General features: G+C 31.9%; 1 long non-coding RNA gene across 1 annotated transcript in view; it reads left to right on the plus strand.

The window, feature by feature from the left end:
- LOC129228207 (uncharacterized) overlaps window positions 1–16,697 on the plus strand; it is a 173,262-nt gene that overhangs the window by 97,707 nt on the left and 58,858 nt on the right. The gene's annotated exons all lie outside the window — the stretch shown is intronic.

The raw sequence follows: 16,697 nt of genomic DNA on the forward strand, positions 1-16,697 counted from the left end.
TCCATGCCCGAGCCGGGATTCGAACCCGGACCTTTCTGTCACAGTCAGACTTCACTGACCACTAGACAAGGCAGGCGGGTGATGCTCGGGTGTTAGCATTGAATAAAATCGAGTATCTACTTGATGCATCTAGCATTATCTAACTCCTAACTTTATGATACTATTGCTACAACTTCTTCAATAACCAGATGTATAAATTAATTCGAAAAAAATTTGCTCTGATAATAACTTGCAAGTCTCTGAGCTAATTGCAGCTTCTGATAAGGGAACTGAAATGCTTATTTGCAAAAGTACTAGCAGGGTAGAAATATAACAAATGTATAATCAAGATTGATTTTAATTTATTTCACTTAAAAAGATCTCTCGCTCACATTTTTTTTTTACTGTAAGACACTAAATATTTCTGAGGAGAAAAAAAATGAATAATGTTTATGTAGCAAATAGCTTATTTTTTCCAATAAACGTTCTTCAAAAACTTTTCAAATTGATGCAATAGCAGATGACGGGTGTGAAAGAATTTGTTCCATAACTTAAAAAATCAATAAAATTGTTTTGTGTGGCAGCATTTTCTGTGAAATATGCTCTTTCCATCAAATTTTATGTTCGTAGGACATATAAAAACAACGAATAATAATCACACCATGAAAACATAATTTAGAAGTTTAAGAGATTCCAATGCACTTTTAAAACAGCAATTAAAAACTTTAGTTTTAACGAGATGCTCCGAAAAAAGGAGAAAAAATATTCGCAAAGAGAAAAAGCAATCCCCTCTTCCGTGAAAAAATGAGTTTTAGCTCTCAAAAATAAACATATTTAATAGTCGCGGGAAAAGATCCGAAACATGTCTGCAAAGCAAATGGCGAAATTTTCCGTTTTTTAACACACCGAAATGACAACTATTTTCTCATCTTCAACTTTTTTTTCCCCGGATAGGGAAAAAATTTTAAGATTGCAAAAAGCATCAAGGCGAAATAAACAAAAAACATGAAGGAGAAAGAGAGAAAAACCTCATTGGGATTAAAGAATGGAGGCGTCAGATTTTTTCCCGTCGTGTGTCTTCAGGAAAAAAAAAAGTGGGGGAAAAGGAAACTCCGGAAATGCATCCCACCCTTAGTTTCAGTCCTTTTCAGAAACCCTCTTTCAAAATTTCCCCTTTTCCCCTACCCTCCTTTCAAGGCAAAAGCTAAAGTCAACTCTAACTAAAAACCAGTAACATCACGGGGAAAAATTTACCAGAGGAAAACTGGATTGAGGTGTTTTTCCGGGACTTTGATCGTTTTCATAACCGAAAAAAAAAGTTTTTTTTTTCAAGAGTTTTGATTTTATGTGTATGTTTAATTCGTATATTAATGTCATTATAAAAGTTAATGCCGTTGTAAAATTGAAATTTTTTAGATCGATTGTTCCGGGTTGAGTTACTTGCATTTGATGAGAGGGAGGGGGCTATGCACAGGGTCTCCTAAATATTTTTCTCCAAAAGGTACGAAAACATTTTATTTTAATGTAAAAAGTAAATGTACAAATTTTAAATTGCTCCAAAGAATTTTTTTATGAAATTTTCAAAATGTTTTTGGGGATACACTTCTGCCTGCTTTACACAATTTCAGCTCCATACGGTTTATAAACTAACATGTTTAAAAAAAAAACTGGTAAAAATGTATTCTGCAGCTTATATACATGTACACGGGGTTCAACAAACAGTGAGCGCTCTGTCGTTCCAGCGACTAAAAAAATACCCTGGCAACTAGGTTCTTTTTTTTTTCAGAATAATAGTCTTTTTGAAACTATGTTACACTGAATTTTCTTATAAACTCGGAGAAGTAGTATGTCTGGCACCTAAATTTTCCTCTTTACTCCTAAGGTTTCATATTTTTTTTAGTTCTCTGCTAATACATACATTGGAAATCATTTTAAAGTCTCATCCCCTTTTGCATTTGGAAATATTTCTTCTATTTTTAAATTTTCCGAAATAAAGACACAGTTAAAGATACTGAAACATTATTCTTGTCAAACTTCTGAAGATTTTATAAAAGAAAATGCTTTTAGGCCCTTGTGCTACTTTAAAAAAAATGAAAAATGAATGGCAAAGAAAGGACAAATATCTTACACTGAAGCAAGAACTAAAAAACGCGCAATAGTAACCTCACCACCATTTGAGCATAAATATTTTTTTATGTTTCAACTTTGGCGCAGTTAATTTTGTACTTAAACATAGTATTGTTCTTACTTTGAAACCAAAATATCCTTTTTATATTTTCAAAATGTCTGAAATTTGTGTTACACAAGTAAATGACTGAAATATGCACATTTTGGAGTTTCTTTCGTTTTGCCCTGTTTTTACACGGCAAATTCCAAGATTTCGGTTGAAGCGGTTTTCTGCGGAATCAATTCTCGGTGCAAGTCGAGGGACAAGTGGATTATAAATATTTTAGCTGTAATTTACGAGCTATTTGCAAAAAGTTGAGTAAAGTATCTTAATTTATTAAGGCTTTAACTAAATACATTGGGGGTTTTTTAAAAGTCATACATATAACGTTTTTGAACAGAAAAACTTTGACTTATAATTAAGTGTAAATAGATACAGTAACAGATAAGCAAAAACTTCACCAAATTACTAAATATATATATAATTGTAACTACTGAAATGTAATATAAACTAAATTATATAACAAACGTGCCATGGATTTCTGTTGCAGTTAAACCGAAGCTGTATGAATCAAATTTAAAAAAAATGACGAACTCAAAAAGAACCAAGTCCAGAACTAAGCGAATCTTCTTTCTCATAAATCAACATCGATTTTCTAGCTACACCCACATCTTTATCTCTCTCGTTTGTCTTACGCTACAAGTGAATCCAAATAATCTTTTTATGGGAAAATATTTTTTGGGTGGATGACAAGGAAAAAAAAATATTAATTCATTATAAAAACAATGCCGAATTAATACCCAGAAATACGAGAAACAAACTTTTAAATGAACTGCAATCAAAAATTCTTACGAAATAAAATTTCCGTTTCAAATATATATATATATATATATATATATATATATATATATATATATATATATATATATATATGTTTTAAATCCTAAAAAGGCGACCAATATTTATGTGCCACTTAAAGGAGCCTAATTTAATCAAATAATGTTTAAATTTCAAAAAAAAAAATTATTTCTAAAAATATATTTAAATTTGCAATTTGTCATTGCAAAAAAAGGGGGGAAAGGTTAAAATTTTAATTTTAAAAAAGTTTGCTTTTACTCTTAAGTCATTGCCAAAAACGAAAATGAAATGTCAACTTTAGTCAAAAGTCTACTGACTTTAAAGTTACTTTTTTTAAAGTCTATATTTTAATTTTATTAATAGCACTTTTTTTTTCTCTTAACACTAAATTCAAGCCTCAAACACATTAAGAGCAAATTTCTCTTTTTTTTCGGCACTAAAAGCTAATTTTCATTGTGGTGTTACATCAAAAAGTTTGAATTTTCCCCATAGACTCTGATTTATGTTCAAAAGATGCCACTAAAATCTTCGAGTCAAAAGATAAGTTTTGTAAATGCATTTCGACACTAACTCCTTTCCGGTAAAATTTGTTGCAAAAAATTAGCCCTTTAGTTTGGAATTTATTTATCCCGAAATTTTCACGAAGGACCCAATGCTCACTCTTTGTTATCAATACTATTTTAAGTATTCAAACCTGAACGAAAATTTTTTCAAATCAAACTATGGAAATGAGACATCGTGGCTTGAGATCAGTTGACAAAAATAAATAAATAAATAAATAGTTCAACCATTTTCACAAATGTTATTGAAGGAACAGATTGATAGTCCGAGAGGCATACATTTCCCCTTCTCAATAGTTACAATACAGTAAGTTTAATTATATGTATTAATTTTCTTTTTACTTTTTATGTATGTTGGTTTATTTTTAAAGAAGTTGCATGTATAGGCATTTTGTTATTTTTGGTTATCTGAAGTTAAAATGACAAAACTGAAAATGTTCAACATTTTTTTCTTTATTTTACCAGTAAAATATGAAACACGATATTGCATAAAATACATAAAACTAGACAGCAATGTACGAAACGATTCTTTTTTCAAACAATTCTTAACGTACTCGAATTTTCATATCAAATTTCGCATTGGTTCTTTTTGAAAAATGAAAGCAATCTTAACTATTCCACTTTGTAACATAATGACGAAACCGAAAGGAACAAGATTTTGTACCAAAATGTTTGGTAAAATATTAATCCCAACAAAACATAAATGTAGAAAAGGCATCAAATTCGGCCAAAAAGAGATTCAAAGTGGTCGGTTTCACTGACGAACAAGTTCAAATCTAACGGGTATGAAATTATATAACAGTTCCTCTTTGGTGTTGGATTGTCCAATGTCCTTCAATTCATTATAAAAACGATTTTTTATTTTCACTGATACCAGATTTTAATCTTGCGGCAAGTTTTAATCGTCAATAAACTATATTCAAAAAATTATACTGTGCCAATTATAAAGAAACTTGCCTAGCTTAAAATCCAGTATCAAAAAAGTAAAAAAAGGGTTTCTAAATGAATTGAAGAACATTGTTCAAAATCCAACACTTAGGAGGAACTGCTGTGGAACTTGATACTCATCAGATCTGAACTCTTTAGTTAGTGACACCGACTACATTGAGCCTCATTTCGACCGAACTTGGTCCCTTTTTCACATTTATGTATTGTTGGCACAAATTTAATTTCAGAAAAGGGCCACTAAACGGAAAACGGTAAATTTGTCTCACACGTAACGCCTCATATTTTTTTTACTTCCTTTTGCAAAAAAGGAAGTATTGAATTCGTGAAAAAATTTTCACTCAAAAATCGACCTTAATTTCCATTTTGCTCACCCCCGAATGGATGTTTTTTTTTTCGACCCGACCACACGTGCATATATACCTAAGAACGTATAGATGCCCGAAAAATCCATTTTTAAATCTCCCGATTCAAAACAACGAGTTTCCCGTTACAACGAGTTTTCTCGTGACGTCTGTATGTACGTATGTATGTGGGTATGTGCGTCTTTGCGTCGCTTAACTCAAGAACGGTATGTCCTAGAAAGTTGAAAGTTGGTACTTAGACTACTAGTGGAGTCTAGTTGTGCACCTCCCCTTTTGGTTGTATTCGGGTATTTCTAACGGGGTCTTTTGGGGGGATATCATTGTTAATTTTGATGCAAACTCAAGTGGTGTTATAACTTGGCGGACACTTGGCAATATATCGTCAGTATTTTGGTCGCCAAGTTTTGTCACCAACTTGGCGACAAATTTGGCGATATTTCTTTAAATCTGGTTTTAATTTAGCCACCGTTGACGACATTTAGAGAGTTAACTATTGAATCACATTTAAACTGCAAATATGGGGAAACAACATTAAATTGGTGTAAAAGGAAGTCATGTGATGCACACATCAGCTCGCTTTTAATAATAATTTAAAAAGGGTAATGATTAAAATTTTATTGCTTAACAAATTACAAATGAATGCGCGATTCCTTAAGCAAAAGATTTTATCTTTTTTTTTAACAATTACTTTTTTAATGAAATATACGAGCCGTTACGTGCTGGATTAAGTGACTGCTTTTTCGTGGAATGGCCTAATACATTTTTTTTCAATGGTTTTAACTATTGCTTCTCAACAAATGAGGTATGTTTCCTTTACATTAAAACCTTTGCTCTTAAAATGTACAACGTATTTTAACATTAATATATTAATAGATCGAAAATATTAACTAATTCATGAGCAAGTTGCAATAAGTTGACTTTGAATGTCAAGCATGTGACGCATGCAAATAAATTAAATTTCAATTAGCAATCTTTTTTAATAAAAATATAACTGTGTCAATAGTATCTTTGTATGAAATGCAAAGATTGTATTTTGTAAGCAAAAAAATTTGCTTACCCCTATTTAGTTAAAATATTGAGGGATGTAGCAAAATGTTTATAAAACTTAAGCGTATTTTTACCCCACACGTAACGGTGGAATGGCCCAAGAGCTTAATCATAGGTTATTTAGACATGTGTATTTTTTCATGATTCTCCATTTACAGCTTCCTTTTTTCCCCTTATTTTTGCGAAGTACCGATTTTTCTTCATTAGTAATTTCGAGGATATCTGTATAACTGAGGGACTAGGTGCGATAGTTAAGATTTGGACAGTAATCATTTGCTTCTGCACTATCAGCGAGGTTAAAATTCCTTAGCCCATGGTCTTTGGCGTCCACAAGTTTGGTGACAACTGGAAAAAGTGTTAAAACTCCCAGTTCTCTAAATCTTCCAGCAATTTATATAGTTTTCCGGAGGAATTTTCCTAACGTAAAACATGCCAAATTGAAGAAACTACACAAAAGCTATTTTTAAATTCGGTTCTACTTAATTTAAATATTTAATATCGTTGCATTACTTTACAGTATCGATACTTTTTTTTTATTTCCAATGGCTGGAGGAGTACATCAAACAGAATAACACATTACATAAATAAAAGAGAACGACAAAATCACCAAAGGGGTGAAGACATCAAAAAGTTCACATGATAATCGGAGATTGTATCTCCATAATGATCCTTGCCTCCCAATATTTAACTACATCTTTAGTATATCCATGGAGGGCATTGCAGAAATGCTGGTATCTCATACTTAAATCAGTTTATAACGTAAAAACCAGCGTATTTTATGAATAGTCAAAACATATTGTTGCTCTAATTCTTTGTGCGTCATACAAAATCAGCAAGTTTTCAGAACTTTTCGTACCACATCGTTTTGATGCAATTTGGCAGGTATTATACATCAATATTCCTTTCTCTTAAACTGTTATATTTTTCTTTTAAACATTTTATCCCTAAAAATAGAGCTTTCTCTAATCTTTTCTTAATAATTCTTTTTCTTTTCCTTTCCTTTTTTTTCTTTGAGTAAGATTGACATTTATTTCCTTTTTCTAAAAGATCCAGTAAATTTAAATTAGTAAGAAGATCCAACATGTTTTGTTGTAAAACTAAAAAAATGAACCTTTTTTTTTTTTGTGAATAAAAAGAAGCGAGTTCAGCTTAACCTAGCTACAAATCTTTCGAATTCAAATAGTGGTTCAAAAAGTGTCGTTTTCGTCTTTCAAGCATAAAAAAGTCGATGAGGAACTTATAGTAGGAGACGATTTTTTACCCTTGCATTTAGTTATGCATAAGAAAATAAGGCTGGCACTGGTAGTTCTTAATTATGAAAAAGTTGCTTGAACTTACAATAAAATGAAAAATGGGCTTTTTCACTCCGTGAAAACATCTTGTGGGCTAGCTGATAAAAATTTGAAAGCCCTAGGGTAAGAAGCGGTTATTTTTCCCTTAAGAACGAAACGAAAAATTGTATTGTTATTCCAAGGCGTATAGAGATATCAACATTTTCATTTTTTAATAGCTTATAATATATCTTTTTTTTTTTGCACAAGTTAAAGCAATTATAAACAAAACGTCTTCTGATACAAGAGCTCTAAAAATATTTATCATTAAATTTATAACTCAACATAAGTACCGTGATATGGTTATGATTTTAATTATGACGTTGGAACATTGTTGAATAAAGTAAGATAACAGCGTCAAAAAGCACAAATTACAGATTACTGCAGAGACGTGTTTCGGCGTTAAAAGGAAAGTCTTTTACAATGCAAAAGTAATTAGCTCATGAATGCAAAGACATCCGACAAAAAATGTTTTTAATCTTAGGTTTTTTTACTTTTACTGTTATAATGGATTGTAAAACCTGACATCATTAAAACACTGTAAAAAAATTCCGAAACGTTACTGGTTATTTCCGTGGAACGTTTCGTGATTTCACAGGTTTTCACCTATTTCCCCAAAAAATCAAGTATCTTCGCAAAAAAGTTTCCTGAATTCCTAAAAGATGCACGAATGCAGACCTTGCACTGGTGTGAAAAATATTTTTTGCTACCAGTTTAAATATTGACGGAGCGTGTTTATTAAGTATATCGGTTTTAGATTGTTTATGGCCCGTCCGGATTGACTAAGCTTCCAATGGGAGCAAATAAGTCACTGGATAGCTACAGCTTTGTGAGGCAGGGATTTGCAGGCAAGGAATATGCTTGGTTCTTGCTTGCAATTTTCGCGTAGCGTGGCCGAGGTTGCTCTAATACTTCTGGAGCTTTCTTGGTAAATCAGGAAGGTTCTAATCAAATAAATTAAACCTATTTAATTTTTCTAGAAGGTTCACGACTGGCTTTAATAGGGGAGATTTCTTAATATTTCAGAAAGGTTACTGACTTTTATCAGAAAACGTTCCTGGTTTTTGTAAGATATGTTACTGACTGAAATTGGGCACATCAGCTGCCTATTATTTTCCAGGAACGTTTCTGAATCGTTTTTACAGTGAATACTAATAAATGTAAACTAAAACAAAAAATTGAAAAACCAAAATTCCTTACTCAAGTGGTTTGATTGGAGCTCTAGGAGTATTTTGTAGAAGTTTTGTGTTTTAATAAACAAATGTGAATATAAAATTAAAAAAATTCTTAAGAACATGCAATTAAATTACCTTGATATGTTGACAGTTTGACCACCGGTAAAGTAACCAGGCAACACTTAATACTTCAGAGAATATTTTCACCCTCGAGGTCTTGGTATGTCTTGTAACAGCGACGGTTTGACATTGGTCCAAAAATGAAAAACCTTTGCTTTTAACTTAAAAAGATGTTTTTATTCATAAGATTATTTTCAAAAGTTTTATTTATATATATTTCTATAGTTATATATATATATATTTATTTAATATTAATGGAAAACTATTTGTTATGTGAAATTTGGTAAAGTGGTATTTATTAGGTAAGTATCCAGTTTACTTAGCCTCATTGAAGTAATGTGAAAAATGTATTAGTGTATTACTTTTCAGTCTTATATCTCTTCTAAGCCGTGGAATAACAAGACAATGCTTGTTTAGTTTTAAAGGGCAGACTAACAATTTCTTATCCTAGCATGTTAAAATCTTTATCACCGAACATACGAACCGTTTTATTTTTTCTTATATTTAAGTAGTTTTTCGATTATGATGAAGGATTACCAGTATCTGCCTATTTTTTACGTGCTTTTAGCATGCATAACTAATTGAAACAGAAAATAGTTAGCCTTTTACAGCAAGACCCTCATCGCCTTTTTTTATGCCCGAAAACAAAAACGGCACTTTTTGAACCATGATTTGACCCTGGAGAATTTCTAATTAGGCTTAACTTAAATCGCTTCTTTTTGTGCGCAAATAAAGTTCATTCTTTTATCTTTGCAATAAAGATTGCTTGAACTTCCTAAGAATATCAATAAAATTATTGTAGCTCTTAGAAAAAATATCAATAAAGGCCGAATTTTACTCATCCGTAGAGCAAAAACATAGCTATAACTCAGGAATAAAAAAATTTCAAGAAAAATATAGAACAGTTGGTAAATATTATCTACCGAATTTCATCAAAATTAAAAACGGTACGGCATGACTCATTTGTTGATTTAGTATGGAGTGATCCCACCTTAAAGAAATGCAATCCGAAGTATACTGTTAAAACCTTTGAAAAGTGTTGAATAAAATTCTCAAGTAAACACTTTTAAAAGTACCATTATTTCTTTTTATTTTGCAGAGTCGAATCTGAATAACTACAGGTAGTATAGTGTACTACTAGATGCCAGTTAGAACAAGATTTTTTTTTTGTTAGCTTGTGACTTTCTGTCCAACCTGAAGTACAAAACTTATGAAGAGAAAGATTTTTTTCAAGTAATTTTAAATATAAATTGATGTGACTCAGCGGTGGACATTAGACGTCTCTTTATGCAGTTTGCATAATTCTCGATGCATTATTTGCTTTTTACCATTTTTGATCTATATTTTAGTAGTAAAATGATCTGCTCTCCTAAACTCTAGTTACGTTCTCATCCATACCTCCATCAAGAGTTAGAAACCCCAATGGGATTGTTTCCTTCAGTCAAAAGTAGTACTTTTTGTCACTGAAATTAATAGAATAAGCAAAAAAAAAAAAAAAAAACATTGATCCAGAAAATGCTTTCATTTTCCCAACAGTTATTTTTCAATTAATTTTTTTAAATGTCCGATTTCTCAAACAAGGCGTGGTCTTGATGACGTCACAAATGATGCTCTTTTGGGCATTCTTTCTTCCGCGTTTACACGCGGGATCAAGGAGCGAATTAAAATTGCTCTCAACGCTTGCTATCAACCATATCGTTGCCAATACACGTGAGTAAAGATGCGAATTAAATATTTTGTTCTGTGAATGGCAACACAGAATTTCATATCATCATTTGTGATGTCATCAGACAGAAGCATAAACAATGAAAGCTCACCGATTTAAGTATTTTTTTTAAATATTCAACTTAAACAAATTATTTAAAAAAAATGGTTAGATCCTATTTTTTTAAGCATGTTCTCTCAGAAAAAAATACTTTTAAAATTTTGGAAACAACCCCATTGAAGGAAAAGAAATGAACTGCAATAGATAACTGATTTAAAAGAATCGAATCCAAGATTATTTTACAAGAACGAACAAAATAGGTTTCGAAGCAAGTTCATATCACTTCAATATCTTTTCAAATGACAATTAATTGCTATTAATCGTAACCCATAGCAGAAGTGATATCTGAAAGGCAATAAATTGTTCAACTCTATTGGCAACTGTATTGTTTATTTATATTCCATCAAAGCATTTCCAATATTCTATCTAGTTTATTTTACAGTTGCCATTACCAATAGACAGTCGATAATTAAATCAAAAAACACAACGGAATATAAACATTGCAGACGATAGGAAATTGATAAACATTAATTACTAGTGGTAACGCGCGGCTTTGCCCATAATAGAAAAATTAAAAGGTCTTTTGGTTCGCCTGTACATTTACAAATAATGTATGGTGAATTTTCTCGCCAATTGGCTTGTACCCATGTTACGGTTCCACGTTATAATAATTTCGTATCTTGCCAATTGGCTTGCGCCCATGTTACGGTTCCACGTTATGACAATTTCGTAATTTACTCGTCCATCCTTATGATAGTTTTGTTCTTAAAATTGGAATAGAAAAAGAACCACATTGAATTTTTGAAAAATCGCTTCGAGGTGCACACCCCCATGCTACAAACTACCTTTGTGCTAAATTTCATGAAAATCGGCTGAACGGTCTAGGCGCTATGCGCGTCACAGATATCCAGATACCCAGACATCCTCCGGACATCCAGACATCCTGACATCCAGACAGAGAGACTTTCAGCTTTATTATTAGTAAAGATAAGGAAGTAAAACGCGGTAATTGAATTTAGAAAATTGTTCTCAAAATACCTTGAGCAATTTATTTAAGCAAGGAATCCACTATTATGGACTTTCTCCAAAAAATATGAACTGGAAAAAGGTGCCTAAACAAATATTTAATACCTCAAGTTGTAAGTTGCATATTTATAATTTTCATACGTACTTGCATTATATATACTTAATTATTATAGTATTTTGTTGATTACTTAGCTTATTTAAAACGCTTTTTAATCAGAAACATTTTTTCTTCTATTACATAAATATTGATTTAGTATTGCGTTTCGAGACAAATGTTGTCAATTTGGTAAGGTAAAGAATATTTCCCCACTTAATCGAATAATATTTCTAGGAACCGTCGGTTTTCGTTGAAGAGGGGCTTCTGTGTTGAAAAACTATTTTGAAAATATTTTACAGCAAAACACATAAGTCACATACAAATATATTTTAGAAAAATTTGTGTGTGATTGGAATATAATTTAGCCCGTAAATTAGATTCCACGAATGCCGAAAACACGTGTAAGACACGTGTTTTCGTTATTTTTCTTCCAATTTGTCCAAATTTAAAAAAAAAAAATTTTTGAAAGTTTGTTTTTACATTTTTTCATAGTTCTGAAACATGTACAATTTAAAAAAAAAACATTAAAAATATATTATTTTTAAAAAAACCGTCATCGAACACAGTTGGATAACTAAATTCAAACTTTAAATATTTAATATTTTTTAAAACTCAACTTTCTTTTAGGAACGAAACGTGAAAATACTTTCCGATTTAGCAGAAAATTGTTTTCAATTATCGAAAATATCATTTATGATGTGCTCCGAACGCCCTGACTTACGTCCTGTGCGCTCTAAAATGCAATCCTGGTACAATACACCTCTCTTTGCTCTCACGGTCCAGGCCTTTACCATTCCTTTTTCACCAAAAGAGGAAATAGAACTAAAAAAATATATAAATAATAAATATCGCAATAAAAAAATACGACGTGGAGAAAGAGGAAAGGCTCTGAAATTTCTCCAAAGAAGTAGAAGTCACAGAAAGCAGACGAGATGACGTTCAAGAATCTTGAATAATTCATGAGTTGAGTGCAGAAGTCGTTTGGACCGAACGGCGCCCCCTGTCAACAGAATGAAAGAGGTGGGGGGGGGGAATCGAAGTGCGGGGGTGTTCTCAGGATAAGGATGACTTGTGAAATCCGACTCCCAGGATTTCAGGAGATTTTCTCTGCCTCCCAATCTTTCCACCCCTTTCCCCACATATCCGTCTTCCCTGTCTAGAACAGAGACTAAACTGGATTCGAAAGTTTCGAGAAATTTTCGTTTTCTTCTGTCAATTACCGAACGTTGCTCAAAGAACGTTAGTTTTCTTTGCGCGGCGTTGCCATTAGGAAATAAACTTTGCAGCAGATATTTTAATTTTTCCTATTTTTGATGAATAGGTGAGGTGTTCTTTGTTCGACTGACGCACCGAAGTGAGTTGCAACAAGTGCATCAAAGTATGGTCCGTGTTGTAACTTACGGAAGGAATTCCTGGATTAGAATGAAAAATTTTCTAAGAACGTGTAGTTAAAGAAGAGATTTGTGTCATCGAGAATGCACAAGTTTACTTTAAATTTAAAGCGAAAAATAAAATTCATTTTTTTCGTGCTTACAGTTCAAGAGAGATATAAAATTTCAACAGTATTTGGACATATAATCCTTTTGTAGATTATTCTTGTATTAGTATTAGAGTTATATAAGATTACAAAACTATTAGGGAATACTTAGATATTTTTTTTCACACACACACACATTTATGCTTCAAATTAATTTTTAATGAATGAACATAATGAGCAAAGGAAAAAAAAGAGACATTTTAAGCCTGTTATAAATGTAGATTTTAATAGTTTATGGCAATACTTATTTATTTATCTATTTTGAATGCATTTGACAAATTTTTTAATCTGTATCATGCTTCGTTGAAGTAACTGAACTCTGTAACATTTAACAGCTACAGAAGTTCCTTTATTGCAAGAAATATTATTTGCTTTACCTTGTTGTTTTCGTCAATTACCTAATAATTTTAAAGGAATGTATGAAATGTGATTGAATTGTCTGCTTAGTTCTCTGTAAGTAAAATATTTTCATTTGCGCGATTCAGGGTTTCATAATCAGTTCAAATAATTCCAGGACTACGCATCTGATATCTTCTTAGTAAAGACATGTCACTCATATTGTTCAAAATCTAAATAAGTCGTTCAAAGTTTAATGGGAACAGAAGTAAAGGTTCAGTATGTTACAATTATGACGCCTTTCAATATTGGAGCAATTACTTTGACTTTAAGCTCGTAATGACTTCTTCGTTTCTTATGGTATATTATTTTACACTTATTATTAATCTTTATGAAGATATCAGTCCGATGGCTCAATTGCCGGAAAATGTATTTTTTTCCTGCACGCTATTGATGCGTTTTAAAGTAAGTGAGTCAAAAATTATAGTGAACCAAATGAATTGAACGGGTCTCTTTAAACTAAGGCTGCTGAGTCGGAGTCGAAGTCGTACTGATTTTGGTGTAAAGGAGTCGGAGTCGGTCATTTTCTAAAGTACGCAACTCTGCTTGTGCTTGCGGAGTCGGAGTCGGTCATTTTTCTTCCGCCCTGCTATTAACGCAGGAAGTCATTCCCATCTTTAATTCCGAAGTAACTTAAAAACAACTTAAAAAACCGAAGCTTTTCCAAAACTGGACAAGCTATCTTATATTTTGCTCAAGAATGATTTTCATTATCTGGAAAATATGACCGTACATTCCTTTCCAGTATTTCTAATAATATTGCTAAGATATGTTTGTTCTCAGTGAAAAGATACTATTCTTATAATAGAATCCGAAATAGCTCGCTTTAAGTATATATTGTGATCCATTGAGTATATCATCATTTCAAAGCAACAGAAATATATCTTACGGGACCAATTACTTTATAAACTGTTGCTCTGAATAGACGATATTTGCATTTTGTGTACTTTTGAGCTTAAATCCAAAGTAATTTTTCAGTCTCTTATAATAGCGAAGGTTTTTATGAATGGAGAGAGTTATCTTGAATTAAAACTTATGAAGGACATATTGTATTTACGCTGTATAGTGCCACCTCAGACTAACAGTAAGACATCTAAGCCTGTAAATAGCAGTAAGATATCTTATTGTTGCTATTAGGCGACGATATGTTTGACAGATTTATTTCAAACCTTTATATATTGATCTGACATGTCTTCAACCAAAAAATGTTATTCCTTGTTAGAAACTAAAATAATTCATTCAGAATCTATGCTAGATATATTTTACTTCGGCTGAGTACGTTTTCTGAACCCAGCAGAAAAATCACTTAACAGATAACCTTTACCTAGCAATAGTTTAGTAACTTGTAACACTAAGGACTTATATACATATTCAAAAACTTATCCTTCGATTTAGTATTTAAAAAAACATTTTGTCTTATGGGAATAGACTTGGTTGAAGCATTTTCAATGCTTTCAGTCACATACACCAGAAATACTATTCTTAATGTGAGAAAGCAAAAACAATCAAAAAATGAATATTTTTTTCACCTGGTTCGGACAGTCACGTTAGTACAAGATATATCGTGCCTCAATTTTAAAACCCAGTCTATCTTTTAGTACTATATAATGTCATGGATTTTTAGAAGTGTTCTTTGATACAAATTTAGAAATAATATTGTGCATATAAATGATACATAGCACTCAAGTTTTTAATGCTTTTCAAAACTTTCTGATATCATTAAGCATATAAAAGTAACCGTAATCTTTCACACATTAATCATTATAAAATAATTTCTTATATTTCATTAATATCGGAAAGTTTCAATTATTTCATCCTATGAGGCAGTGAGAAGCAAATGGACATTTTCAAGTTTTGAGTAAAACGCATTTAGAGATAAGGTCCTAGGTAGGCTTTCATTGAAAAAGTTTTCTAAATCATGCTGTATAAATCTCCTAGGGCTACTAGTACTATCTGTTGCCCCAAGACAGAGGAGGGGTTCAACTACCATTCGTACTTGTTATCTTCAAGTTTTTAGTTTTGGCGCTTACATCCCTTTGCTTCTCACTGACTCATATCTCTTCCGCAGAGGTAAAGGCAAATATAGAATTGATTCCGAAGCTGATTAGAGCAGTTCTTTTGATGTACTTTTACTGTGTGCAGTCTAAAATTACTGAGGCTGCGTATAAGCAGTTTTTGCTTTTCTGATACACAACTTGTCGCTAACAATAATAAAAGTAAAATATTTAAAAAAAAATAGTTTGAATCTGGATTTTGATCAATGTAATACTTTCTAATTGAGACGACATTTCACCTCGGGTATAGTACTTGATTCCACTCCTTTTCAGCTTCTACTAACGTACTGAATATCAAGCTTTCGATATTTTAGTATGCATAAAGAACTGAACTATCGGAAGGGACTTTGTGGTCAATCCGCATTTGTTCTCTCACGCCTTTGACAATTATGAAAATAGATTCTGATCCCTTCCATATTCATCAGAGTCCCAAACTTCCCAAATTTTGCTTAAGGTCTTCGTCTACATCAAAGTGGTCAACTGGGCAGCCCTCGGAACCCACAAAGGCCGTTACACCCTTTCATGGTGCATCTCTCAAGGGGTGCAGAAAGGGTTGTTTTCGGCACGTAATCACCTGCCGACCGTAAAAGCTTCATTGGAAGGGGTGTCTGTCCACACCAAAGGTGTTCCGCTAATGTGGGTGCCCCCACTGCAAATCGAACGCGCCGAGCTGTGGTCAATTGCTGGCTTCTCCCCATCTCAATCCCTTTAGCTCTCTTGGGGCACCCTTTAGGGGCACGTCGTAATGAGAATCTGATATTTGGGAATAGGGATGGCGATGTACTAGAGAAGCATTAATCCGGATATTCCTTGTCGGAAAGGGAGATGGACTACTAAGAGGGCATAAAACACTAGTTTAGATTTCCATTAAGTTGATAATTTGTTTGATTACTGTAGATGAACAGACATTAAAAAATAGTTTCAGTAAAAACTGGTAGAAGTTTTTCGCATAATGATATTTTTCTATTAGATGATCATAGAAAAGGAAAAAATGATCATATAAAATGGTTAATATAGTAGTAAAATCATTTATATAAACAAATAAAACAAGTTTATGTAATAGTAAAATCATTAATGTAAAAAAAAAATAAGTTGATATAGTATATAAATCATTAATTCAAGCAAATGAAAAAAAAAAGTTAATATTATAATAAAATCATAAAAATGAACAAATAAAATGAGTGTACTTAGTAGTAAAATCATTAATATAAACAAATAAAATGTATTAAAATCATTACTTACAGCAATAAAGAAAATAAGTTAATGTAATAGTAA

Source organism: Uloborus diversus, chromosome 8 (assembly GCF_026930045.1).
Source record: "Uloborus diversus isolate 005 chromosome 8, Udiv.v.3.1, whole genome shotgun sequence".
NCBI classification, from domain to species: domain Eukaryota; kingdom Metazoa; phylum Arthropoda; class Arachnida; order Araneae; family Uloboridae; genus Uloborus; species Uloborus diversus.